The sequence below is a fragment of the Galeopterus variegatus genome, unplaced genomic scaffold, assembly GCF_000696425.1.
Source record: "Galeopterus variegatus unplaced genomic scaffold, G_variegatus-3.0.2 Scaffold2681, whole genome shotgun sequence".
Taxonomy (NCBI): Eukaryota; Metazoa; Chordata; class Mammalia; order Dermoptera; family Cynocephalidae; genus Galeopterus; species Galeopterus variegatus.
This window is the reverse complement of record NW_007728792.1, coordinates 31,621-43,534: the sequence shown is the minus strand read 5'-3', so window position 1 is coordinate 43,534 and position 11,914 is coordinate 31,621. Positions and strand designations below refer to the sequence as shown.

At 35.1% G+C, this 11,914-nt stretch overlaps 1 protein-coding gene across 3 annotated transcripts in view; it reads right to left on the bottom strand.

The window, feature by feature from the left end:
- PIAS2 (protein inhibitor of activated STAT, 2) overlaps positions 1–11,914 on the bottom strand; it is a 123,135-nt gene that overhangs the window by 104,296 nt on the left and 6,925 nt on the right. Inside the window, exon 1 of one of the 3 annotated variants that reach the window (XM_008582612.1) lies at positions 8,557–8,634. The exons of 1 other annotated variant lie outside the window; for it this stretch is intronic. The gene's annotated coding sequence lies outside the window, so the exon portion shown is untranslated. Of the gene's footprint in view, positions 1–6,191; positions 6,227–8,556; positions 8,635–11,914 lie in introns of those variants that run through there. One more of the 3 variants, XM_008582611.1, reaches the window with a different exon arrangement.

Genomic DNA, 11,914 nt, shown 5'->3' with positions numbered 1-11,914 from the left:
TCTCTTTTCTAAATCCTGCGCTCGTCTTCTCGTCCCGCCATCTCCGGCTGGCTTCCGGCTAATCACATTATCAATACTGCCTATTCCAGCTACAATATTAAGACAACCTACACCTTCATTCATAAAGACAAGAAGTAAGAATAAAGACAAACCACCAGATTAACATAACCAATACATCAATAAGAGACCAAGCGAATGCCACAAAAGAAACTATGTGGCAAGCCAGGAAGACACCCCAATTCCTAACTACTACCCATTTAAGAGGTCATAGGAGGCCCTGGTTCCTGGTCCTGTATTCCTATTGAAATCATATATTCCCTTTAACTAAATCTTCTTTTACTTGAGAGACCTTAAATGAAGCACTTCCTTATAATAAAATGATTACTATAACTTCTAGGCTAAAGAAATTAAAATTGACAGCTACCTTCTACAGAAACAATAAAGAAAATACCACATTTCAAAATCTATAAAAAATAAACCACTGTTTGGGAGAATATCTCCCTAAATGCTTCTACAGTAAAAATAAAATAAAAATGTATGTAATAAAAATTTCAAATAAAGTAGTCAATTCAATTAGCAAAAAAGTAACAACAAAATAAACTAAAAATGAGATTTGGGGAAGGGGAGGATTAAAGGGTAAAGCAAAAGAAAATTAATTAGAAAGCAAAATACAGTCTATAAAGATAGATGCAAAAAAGGGAAAGCAAACAAATGTAGTCTTAACAATAAGCAAAGGAACACAAAGATCACCAATAATCAGCAAATTTCTATAAACTAAGAGAAAAATACACATATCTATATCTTAAGAACTTTCTTTTTTCTTTTTCTTTCTTTCTTTCTTTTTTTTTTTTGCAGATGGCAGGTCCCGGTATTGAACCCTGGCCTAAGAACTTATAGAGACAAAAATGATTTCCTAGAATACAAATTATTCCATCTGATTCATGAGGCAAATTATCTCTTATATGAACCACCCTCCCCCCAATCCAAAAACATCTACCCAGACAAGACAGCTTGATGAATAAATTCTACCAAGCCTTCACGGAAAAGATGAAATCCTGTTCCTTACCTGTTTAAGAGAATAAAAACCAGAGAATCAAATACATTTATTAGAAGACAAACATAGAAACATATTGAGCCCAAAACCACAAAACTCAAAAAGTATGTAAATTATTGGTTTTCAAACTTCAGCAGGTGGGTGTACCCAATCCAACCAAAGTTTTAGGTGAAAGCCTGATGAAACAGGCAGCCTAGTATACCATCTACTCTTTCTCATTTCCCAAGATGGACCATAAGAAGTCTTTTTTGTGTGTGTGTGTGTGTGTGTGTGTTTCCGGCAACGGATCGCAACCCTCAGTGTCGCGCCCGGACCGGGACCGGCAACGGGATCGCAACCCTCGGTGTTGCGCCTGCACCTCGCTCAGCCAGTGAGCGGGAACCGGTCTGTATGTGGGATCCGAACCCTCGGCGGGAGCACCGCCGCGCTCCCAATCGGCGCACTGTAGCAGTGCGCCACCAGGCCAGCCCCATAAGAAGTCTTTGTGTAATGTAATTTATAAACCAATATTAGCACATCAATGTTCCCCGTGAATGTAGACATAAAAGTCCAAAATGTACCCAATACAGTTTAATCTAGGAATATAAGAAGGTCTTAACATAAACTTAGCAAATTACTTGGTTAAGATAATCTCTATGTTTGTCTTATAGTCACATACCAAATTTTTATGTACAAAATTATACAATATATGTGATTTCCTTTCAAATAATTTGGGGAGAGCAGGTAGAGACATAAATGAAAAAAGACTGGAGTTGATATATACTAAAGCTAGGTACTGGTTACATAGGGAATATAAGAATGTTTCCATAATTAAAAGTCTACTTAAACAGGGAGAAATGGGTGTAGGGTATATAGGGTCTCTGTCCGTACTATCTCCCTAACTTTTCTATAAATCTAAAAGTAGTCAAGATTTCACTAAACAAAAAATGTTAGTTTATTAATTTGTTTGTAGGTGGGGAAACAAGAGACTGTGGTCTAAATATCATTTCCCATAAAAGAAACCCACACCATCCTTGCTTAAATGGCCGATTGCTGGTCCAGGGTAGAAAATGCACAAGATGAGCCTAGAACATTTTGTCATACCAAAAAGCAAAGAAGCTACCAGAGACCACTGGGATCTTGTTTGAAGGGCATAGAAAACATCTAGAATGGGCTCTTAGTAGCACAAGATGAGACAATTTGAGCATCAATAACTGCAATGGATTCAAACACATCAAACATAATAAAATTTCATTTGTTCATAATGATACTTTGAAAAACTCACTGATCTCCTATACAGGATATTAGTGAACCAACTCATTATTATTCTGAAAATTGAAAATGGGAAACAATACAAGAAGATTTACTAGTTCAAGAAGAAAAGCCATATGATTATCTGGATAAATGGTGAAACAGCATTTGATAAAACCTCTTAAACAGGAACAGAAAGAAACTTTATTAACATGATAAATTATATCTATCAAAAATCAATAGCATATATACTAAAGATAGAACACTAGATCATAAAGATCTATGAAATGTACATTATGTTTTATCATTCAACATTACTCCAAAGAGTCTAGATAATACAAGACAAAAAAATTTTTAAGTGACATTTACTATTTACAAATGCCAGGACTCCCTATAAGAGAATCCACTTAAATCAACAAAATTTTTGTCAAATGTCCCACACATCAAATAGATTTTCAAATGACAGATAAGGAAAAACAACATTTTGGAAAATGAATCTAAGTAACATAAATGTATAAAATGCAAAGGAATATATCTTAAAATTTTGCAAGAGCTACATAAAAAAACCACAAGATATAAAAGAAGCCTTGAATAAATTAAGGATTATATCACATTACTAGATAAAAATAATTAATACTAAAGATGTCAATTCTTCCCAACTTAAGTTATAAATATAATAAAATTGCAATGAATAAGTTGGACATCTTAATAGACCAAAACTTACAATACAGAATTAAATAAAATATGTAATATGGCAGATGGTGATGAATAAAATGAATAATAAAAAAGGGAAAGGAAACAGGGAGTGAGGATGTAGAGGATTTGCAATTTTAAAGGGTGAAGGCCTCACTGAAAAGGCAACTGAATAAATAACTAAAGAAGTAAGAAAGCACCCAATGGATATCTGAGGAAAAGCGTTCCAAGGCAAAGGACAGCAGACGCAAAAGTCCTGAAGAGGCAAGCAGGCCTATCACACGAGTAAACTAAAAAGCCCACCACTACCCAACCAGAGTAATGCAGAAGAATGAGTATTAAGAGAGCAGAATGATAAGCAAAGAAAAAACAACAAGTCTGGAGAGGGAAGAGTTTAGCCTAAATATTTACCACAGAAAATAATGTCAAATGTTAGAGGTTAAGAAAAGACAGAATGAAAATGCTGAGCTATGATGGAATATACGTCAGGAAGGTGGGGAGCATCTGAAAGTGTTCTATAGGTGAAAAAGGAAAACATAGTAATTTCAGACTTACAAACCCATATTAAAATTTCAAGAGAAATTTCAAGAGTCTGTGAGGAAGTAATGTGTAATTCACAGCTAGTAAAGTAGGAAAACCATGAGAAAGAGAGAAGAAAAAAAACCCAATAGAAGGCAAGAAAACAGGTAGAGAGAAAAACACAAAAAAGTAGGATAGCACAAACTGAAATGAAGGAATTAAAAATAAATGCAAATATATTAATAATCTCATCAAATAAAAAGGAAATAAACTCTCCAGTAAAAGAACAACACTAGAGGACAACACTACAGAATCTGCAGACATCAAAAAGAACACAGGAATACTAAAAACAACTCTACTTACATAAATTTGTCAACTTAGGTGGAATGGACCAATTCCTTGAAAACACACAAACTACCAAAATTCACTCGGTATGAAACAGATCTGATTATCCTTCTAACTATTAAAGAAATCTAATTAATAACTTTAAAACTCCCAAAAAAGGAATCTTGGGCCCATATGATTTTAAAGGAGAATTCTACAAAACACTAAAAGCATTAACACTAATTCTATATACTTTCTTCCAGGAAAAAAGATAGAACACTTCCAAATTCATTTTATGAACCCGGTATTACCATGATACCAAAACAAGACAAAGACAGTATAAAAAATAAAACTACACAACAATATCCCTTACAGATATAGATGTTAAAATGCTTAACAAAATAGGAGCAAGTAAAATTCAGCAATATATAAAATGAATTACACACCACGACCAAGTGGGGTTTATTCCAAGGACACAAGGCTGATTCAACGTTTGAAATCAATGTAGTATACCATATGTGTTACCAGCTAAAAAAGAAAAATGATCTAATCAATCAATGCAGAAAATGCATTTAACAAATTCAACAACCATTCATGATAGAAACTCTCAGAAAAGCAGAAATAGAAGGGAACTTCCTCGACTTGATAAATAGCATCTACAAAAAAATCTAGTGCTAACATTATACTAAATGGTGAAAGACTGAATATTTTCACCCTACTATCAGGAATGAGGCAAGAACGCCTACTCTCATCATTCATCCAACATAGTGCTAAAAGTTCTAGCTAGTAGAAAAGGAAAAGGAAATAAAAGGTATAATGGGTTGGAAAGAAAAAACTGTCAGTGCAGTCAGCCCTCTGTATCCATGGGATTCATGGATTCAACCAACCTTGGACCAAAAATATTTGGGGAAAAAAACTGCATCCTGTACATGTACAGGTTTTTTTTTTTTTTCCCTTTTCATTATTTTCCCAAACAATACAGTATGACAACTATTTACATAGCATTTACATTGTATTAGGTATTAAAGGTAATATAGAGATGATTTAGAGTACATGGGAGAATGAGCATAGGTTATATGCAAATACTACATCATTTTACACAAGGGACTTGAGCATCTGAGGATTTCGATATTTGGTATCCTTGCGACCAATCCCCCCCAGATATCACATATATCGACAGATGATTCTATTTGCAGATAGCATGATTGTTTATATAGAAAATCTCAATGAATCTACAAAACAACTAAGTCAGTTCAGTAAGGTTATAGGATACCAACACACAAAAACAATTACATCATCACATCTTTATATACTAACAATGAACATGTGGAAACAAGTTAAAAACACAACACCATTTATAATCACTCCAAAGAAAATTAAAATACATAGATAAAAATCTAACAAACATGTACAGGACTTGTATTCTGAAAACTATAAAACATTGATGAAAGAAATCTAAGAAGATCTAAATAAATGGATTCTTCGTGGATTAGAAGACTCAACATAGTAAAGATGTCAATTTTCCCCAAACTGATAAGTTTAACACAATTCCTATCCAAATCCCAGCAATACTTTTTGTAGATATAGATGAGGCTATTCTAAAATTTATATGGAAAGGCAAAGGAACAAGAAGAGCCAAAGCAATTTTAAAAAGAACAGAGGAAGAAGAATCAGTCTATCTCATTTCACAACTTAGCTACAGTAATCTAGACTGTGTGGTACTAGTGGAAGGGCAAACATATAGATCAATGGATCAGAATACAGAACCCAGAAATAGACCTACACAATAATGCCCAAATAATTTCTCACAAATGTATAAAAGTAACTCAATGCTCCAGCTCAAATGGTGCTGGAGCAACTGGACAATCATAGACAAATAAAAAAAAATGAAATTCCACCTAAGTCTCTCACCTTAGACAAAAATTAAGTCCACATGGATTATAGACTTACACATAAAAATAAAATATTAAAAAATAACAAAAAAAGGAAAATCTTCAGGATCTAAGGTTAGGCAAAGAGTTCTTAGATTTCACATTAAAAGCAAGACCCATAAAAGGAAAAATGATATACTTTAAAATTAAAATTAAAAAATTAAAACTTATATTCTGCAAAAAAAAACCCTTTATAGGGATGAAAAGACAACAGACTTAGAAAAAATATTTGCACACTACATATTTGACAAAGGACTAGTATCTAGAAATACCTAGAACTCTCGAAACTCAACAGAAAAAAAATCCAATTAAAAAAAGGACAGAAGACATGAAGAGACATTTCATCGATGGGCAAATAAGCACATAAAAATATGTTCAGCATCATTAGCCATTAGGGAAATGCAAATCGAAACCTCACTGAGATATCTCTAGATACCTACCAGAATGGCTAAAATGAAAAACAGTGATAACACCAAATGCTGGTGAGGATGCAGAGAAACTGGATCACTCTGTACATTGCTGGTAGGGATGTAAAATGGTACAGCCACTCTGGAAAACAGTTTAGCAAGTTCTTAAAAAACTATACATACAACCACCATATGACCCAACAATTGCATTCCTGGGCATTTACTCCACAGAAATGAAGACTAATGTTCACAAAAAAATTTATGCATAAATCTTTATAGCACTTTTATTCATAATAGCCAAAAACTGTAAACAACCCAGATGTCCCTCAACAGGTTAATGGTTACAGGAACTATAAGGCCATACCATGGAATACTACTCAGTAGTAAAAAGGGACAAACTATACATATTATGTAAATTTTCAGAGGATTATTCTGAATGAAAAAGGCCAAACCCAAATGTTACATATTGTATGATTCAATTTATGTAACACTTTTGAAGACAAAAATCATAGAAATGAAAAAGAGATTAGTGGGTGCCAGAGATCGGGGGGATGGGGGGAGTGGAGTGGACAGGAGGGAAGAAGGTGTGGCTACAAATGACAATATGAGGGATGCTTGTGGTAATAAAAAGTCTTCACCTTAATTGTGTTAATGTCAATAACCTGGTTGTGATACTATACTACCGTCTGCAAGAAAATACTGTACTACAGTTTTCCCACTAGGGGAAATGGGATAAAGAGTACATAAGATGTCTTTATATTATTTCTTACAACTGCAAGTGAACTGACAATTATCTCCAGTAAAAGTTTAAAATTACACAAACCAAGACTATGAAACCAGGTTTTAAAAATTCTTTTAATTCAAAAGCATGATATTCACAAGAGCCAAAGCTAAAATAAAAGAACACAAAAATGCAGGGGGAGGGAGAATTCAAAAAAACATATCAGGCAAAATTAACTGACCAAGAAAAATTCATCTAGGTATGTTAACATCAATAATAGTATTTAATACAGAAAGCATTTCTTTATATAGTCCACTACACAGAGTAAAAGTTTCAATCAGCAGGAAAATGTATTAAATTTTAACTACTAACAAGTTTAAAACATATTTTTAAAAAACTGATAGAACTAAAAGAAAAAAAACCTGGGGGAAAAAAAAAACCTCACCATTCTAGTAAAAGATTAACATACCTCTGCTCTCTAAAAAATAAAAATAAAGATATAAGATTTGAACAACATAATTAACAAGTCTAACTAGTGAACTTATATAAACTTTGCACCAACGACCAGAAAATACACACTCCCTTCAAGTACAAACAAAAATTATAAAAACTGACCACACAGTCTCAACAGATTTCAAAGAACTGACACCATTCTGACGAACCACATTGCAATTACAAATCAATCATCAGATTAACTAAAGGAATTCCCACATATTGAGAAATTAAATTTTTAAATAACTCATACATTAAAGAATGCATAGTGGAAAATACAAAAATGCAAGTGAAAAAAATGAAAATGCCACACATCAAAACTTGTGTGATGCAGGAAACGCAATATATAGACATTTATGGTCTTAAATGTCTATATTAAAATGCTGTAAATTAATGATAGGTATCCAACTTAAGAAATCAGAAAAAAAACAACAGAAAGAAACCCAAAGGTAGTATAAGAAAAGAAATTAAGAGCAGGAATTAGTGAAGTGGGGGAAGGATATATTTGCAGACTCTCAGCTAAAAATGATCAAGAAAAAAAGGCATTTAAAAAAAGGATAGAGCGGATAGTAACTACAACTACTACAAATAAGAGATTAACGACTTAATGGTGTAAATTCAAGAATATGGATGAAATGAACAACTTTCTATAAAAGCACAACCTACCAAAATAGATTTGAAAATTGAAAAAATGAACAGTGGTATAAGCACAGCAATTGAATCAATGGTTAAAGAAGTGTGCCTCAAAGAAAATAGCAACAATTTTACAAGGAAGTTCTACCATTTAAGAAACAGCTCATTCTAATGTGACCTAAAGACTTGCAGAAGAAACAGGAAAGGTATTTTTAAATTATAGGTCAATATTACTCATTATTAGAAGCAAAAACCCTAAATTATCTTTAAACTGAGTCCAATAACGGGAATAAAAAAAAGACAGATAGATCAAGGTTCAATTTATTCTTGAAACACTAGGTTGGTTTAAATATTTGAAAAATAGACCAATATAATTCATGTATTAGATTACAGAAGAAAAAATATATGATCTTCTCAAAAGATGCAGAAAAAACCTTTGATGAAATACAACATCCATTTATGATTTTTTAAAAAATTAGCAAACAAAGAAAGGAACATCCTTAACCTGAAAAGATTATCTACAATAAACCTACAGCAAGCATCATACTTAACTGTGAAACTTTGAAAGCATTCCCTTTAAAATCAGGAACAAGATCAGGATGCCCCCATCACAGCTTCTATTCAACATTGTACTGGAGATCCTAGCCAGCACATTAGGACAAGAAAAAGAAAGAAAAAAAAGCGTAAGAATTGCAAAGGAGAAAACAAAGAGGTCATTATTCACAGAAAGGACTGTATGCATAGAAAAATCCAAAGGAAATCTATAGATACTTATCACAATTAGGAGTATAGCAAGGTTGTTATGCAAAGTCAAATTGTATTTCTGTATACCAGCAAAGTAGAAAATACACTCATAAGAAGATAACATTTATGATTTGCTACAAAAATAAGGTACCTAGAAATAAATCTAACAAAATTTTGCAATACTTTAATTGAAAATTATAAAACTTTATTGAAAGACATTGCAAAAGACCTAAACAGAGATTACAACGCTCATGGTTAAAAAAACTTAATAACAAAACGTAGTTCTCTCCAAACTAATTTACAGATTCAGTGCATTTCCCATCAAAATCCCAACAGAATATGAGTGTATCTATATCACTTGAAAAGATGATTCTAAAATTATACACAGGAGAAAAGAGCCAAGAAATTCTTTGTGGAACAACTCCAAGATGGGAGGGCTTGTTAATAATTCTGTGGCCCTCAATGATTGACTAGATGGCTGTTTCAGACCAACCCTCCCTGTGAGAACTCAGCAACTGAACATAATATAAAAAACATTGGTTTGAAAGCATGAAACACTTGTACAAAGACAGCAAGGACATGAGAGGTGACTTTGGAAGGAAGGGAAGCCCCAAAAGTTGAGTCCCTTAATGCCTCTTTTCTCCTGGAGATATTTGCCAATAGGAAAAGGACAATGGAGAGGTTGAGAAGTCAAGCAGAACTTTAAACAGACTCATAGGGCTGGGGAAACAAGAGAAGATATTTGCAAAGCATAACCAGCAAGAGATGGTATCCAGGATATATAATGAACTCTTACAAATCAGTAGGAGAAAGACAGATGGCCCAATGTAAATATGAGCAAAAAACTTGGCAAGCCACACAAAAGATATCCAAATAGCCAAAAAATATATTTAAAGGGGCTTAACGTCGTTACTCATTCAGGAAATACAAATTAAAACCATGACACACTCACTAGAATGTCTAAAATTAAAAGGACGGATAAGGATGTGGAGCCACTGGAACTCTACTATTATCACTAGTGAAAGGGAATGAACAAATACTACATGCAACAATAAGGATGGATCTCGCAAACAAAACTGAGGAAAAAAGCCAGAAGCAATAGAATATATACTCATACTACATTATACAAATACAGAAACAGAAAATGTATACTATACAATTCCATTTATATAATGTTCAAAAACAGGCAAAACTAAATATCTTTTTGGAGAATGAGGTTAGCCACTGGGAAGGGACTCTACGGTGCTGATAGTGTTCTTTTTCTTGACCTGCATGATGATTATATCGAGAAAATTCATTCAGCTGTTTTCTCATGAGCTGTGTACTTTCTATGTGTATGCTATATATCAAAAGAAGTCTGTTTTTATAGAAATTGTTACAAAGTTACAGTATTTCAAATAATGTGACCATGCTGTTAACATGTAAACAGATTAACAAACTAGAGTCCAGAGCCAAGATATAGATAGACAGATAGATAGATAAACAGATAGAAAGACAAGACATATGATGGCATCCGGATCAGTGGGGAAAAAATCTAGTGCACAAAAGGCGATGGGACAATTTGTTCTGGATCACCACTTCACACTATATACAAAATCAATTCCAAGTGGATTAAATCTTAAGTTAGAAATGCAAAAAACTATGCAACTTTTATAATATAATGAAAAGTATCTTCAAATACTCTATTGAAAAATTTCTCCAACTAGATTCAAAAGCATTATCCATAAAAACTGATAAACCCAACAACACTGAGAACTTCTCCTCATCAAAAGACACATAAAATGACAAAAAAGTGAGCCAAATTGATAGGAGAAATCTGTACCACATATACTCAATTATAGAACTAATACAAATCAGTAAAAAACATATTTTTAAAAAAAATCTAGCACAGGGCCGGCCCGGTGGCGCACTGGATAGTGCACCGCTTGGGAAGCGCGGCGGTGCTCCCGCCCGAGGGTTCGGATCCCACATGCAGACCGGTTCCCGCTCACTGGCTGAGCGAGGCGCGGGGGCAACACCGAGGGTTGCGATCCCGTTGCCGGTCCCCGGTCCGGTACGGGGGCAACACTGAGGGTTGCGATCCGTTGCCGGACGCGGAAAAAGACAAAAGACAAAAAAAAAAAAAATCTAGCACAGGGCCGGCCCGGTGGCACACTGGATAGTGCCCCGCTTGGGAAGCGCGGCGGTGCTCCCGCCCGAGGGTTCGGATCCCACATGCAGACCGGTTCCCGCTCACTGGCTGAGCGAGGCGCGGGGGCAACACCGAGGGTTGCGATCCCGTTGCCGGTCCCCGGTCCGGTACGGGGGCAACACTGAGGGTTGCGATCCGTTGCCGGACGCGGAAAAAGACAAAAGACAAAAAAAAAAAAAATCTAGCACAGGGCCGGCCCGGTGGCACACTGGATAGTGCCCCGCTTGGGAAGCGCGGCGGTGCTCCCGCCCGAGGGTTCGGATCCCACATGCAGACCGGTTCCCGCTCACTGGCTGAGCGAGGCGCGGGGGCAACACCGAGGGTTGCGATCCCGTTGCCGGTCCCCGGTCCGGTACGGGGGCAACACTGAGGGTTGCGATCCGTTGCCGGACACGGAAAAAGACAAAAGACAAAAAAAAAAAAAAATCTAGCACAAACATGAGCAAAAGACATGAATAGGAATCTCAGAAGAGGGAAGAGTGGCCATTCAGCATAGTAAGAGATGCTCAAATTTATAAACAAAAAGAAAAGAAAACTAAGAGGTGGAATTTTATATTGACTGGCAAAAACTTTTGAAGTCTGACACAACTGTTAGCAAGAAAGCTGAGGAATGAAAACTTTTACACTGATGGAGGGAGCACATAGTGATACAATTTTCTTTAGAAAATAAACTGGCCTTATTCGGTATTGTTGAATATGCACATACTCTTAAGTATTTTAGTAATTCTATTCCCAGATGTAAAAAAATAATCTAAGTGATTCATTTTCAGAAATAATTCAGGCCCAGCCCAAAAGTTGTCAGACTGGTCCAGCCCATTCCTGGGGGGGTGTCGCTGAATAGATAAAGTTGTCCTTGAGATGGTAATGAGTTACTAGCCCTTAACTGTTTACTTCAAATGGATAAAGTTATCCTTGAGATAGTAATGAGTTAATAAGACTGTAAACCCTTCAGTACTCTCAGCCAATGAGGAGGCG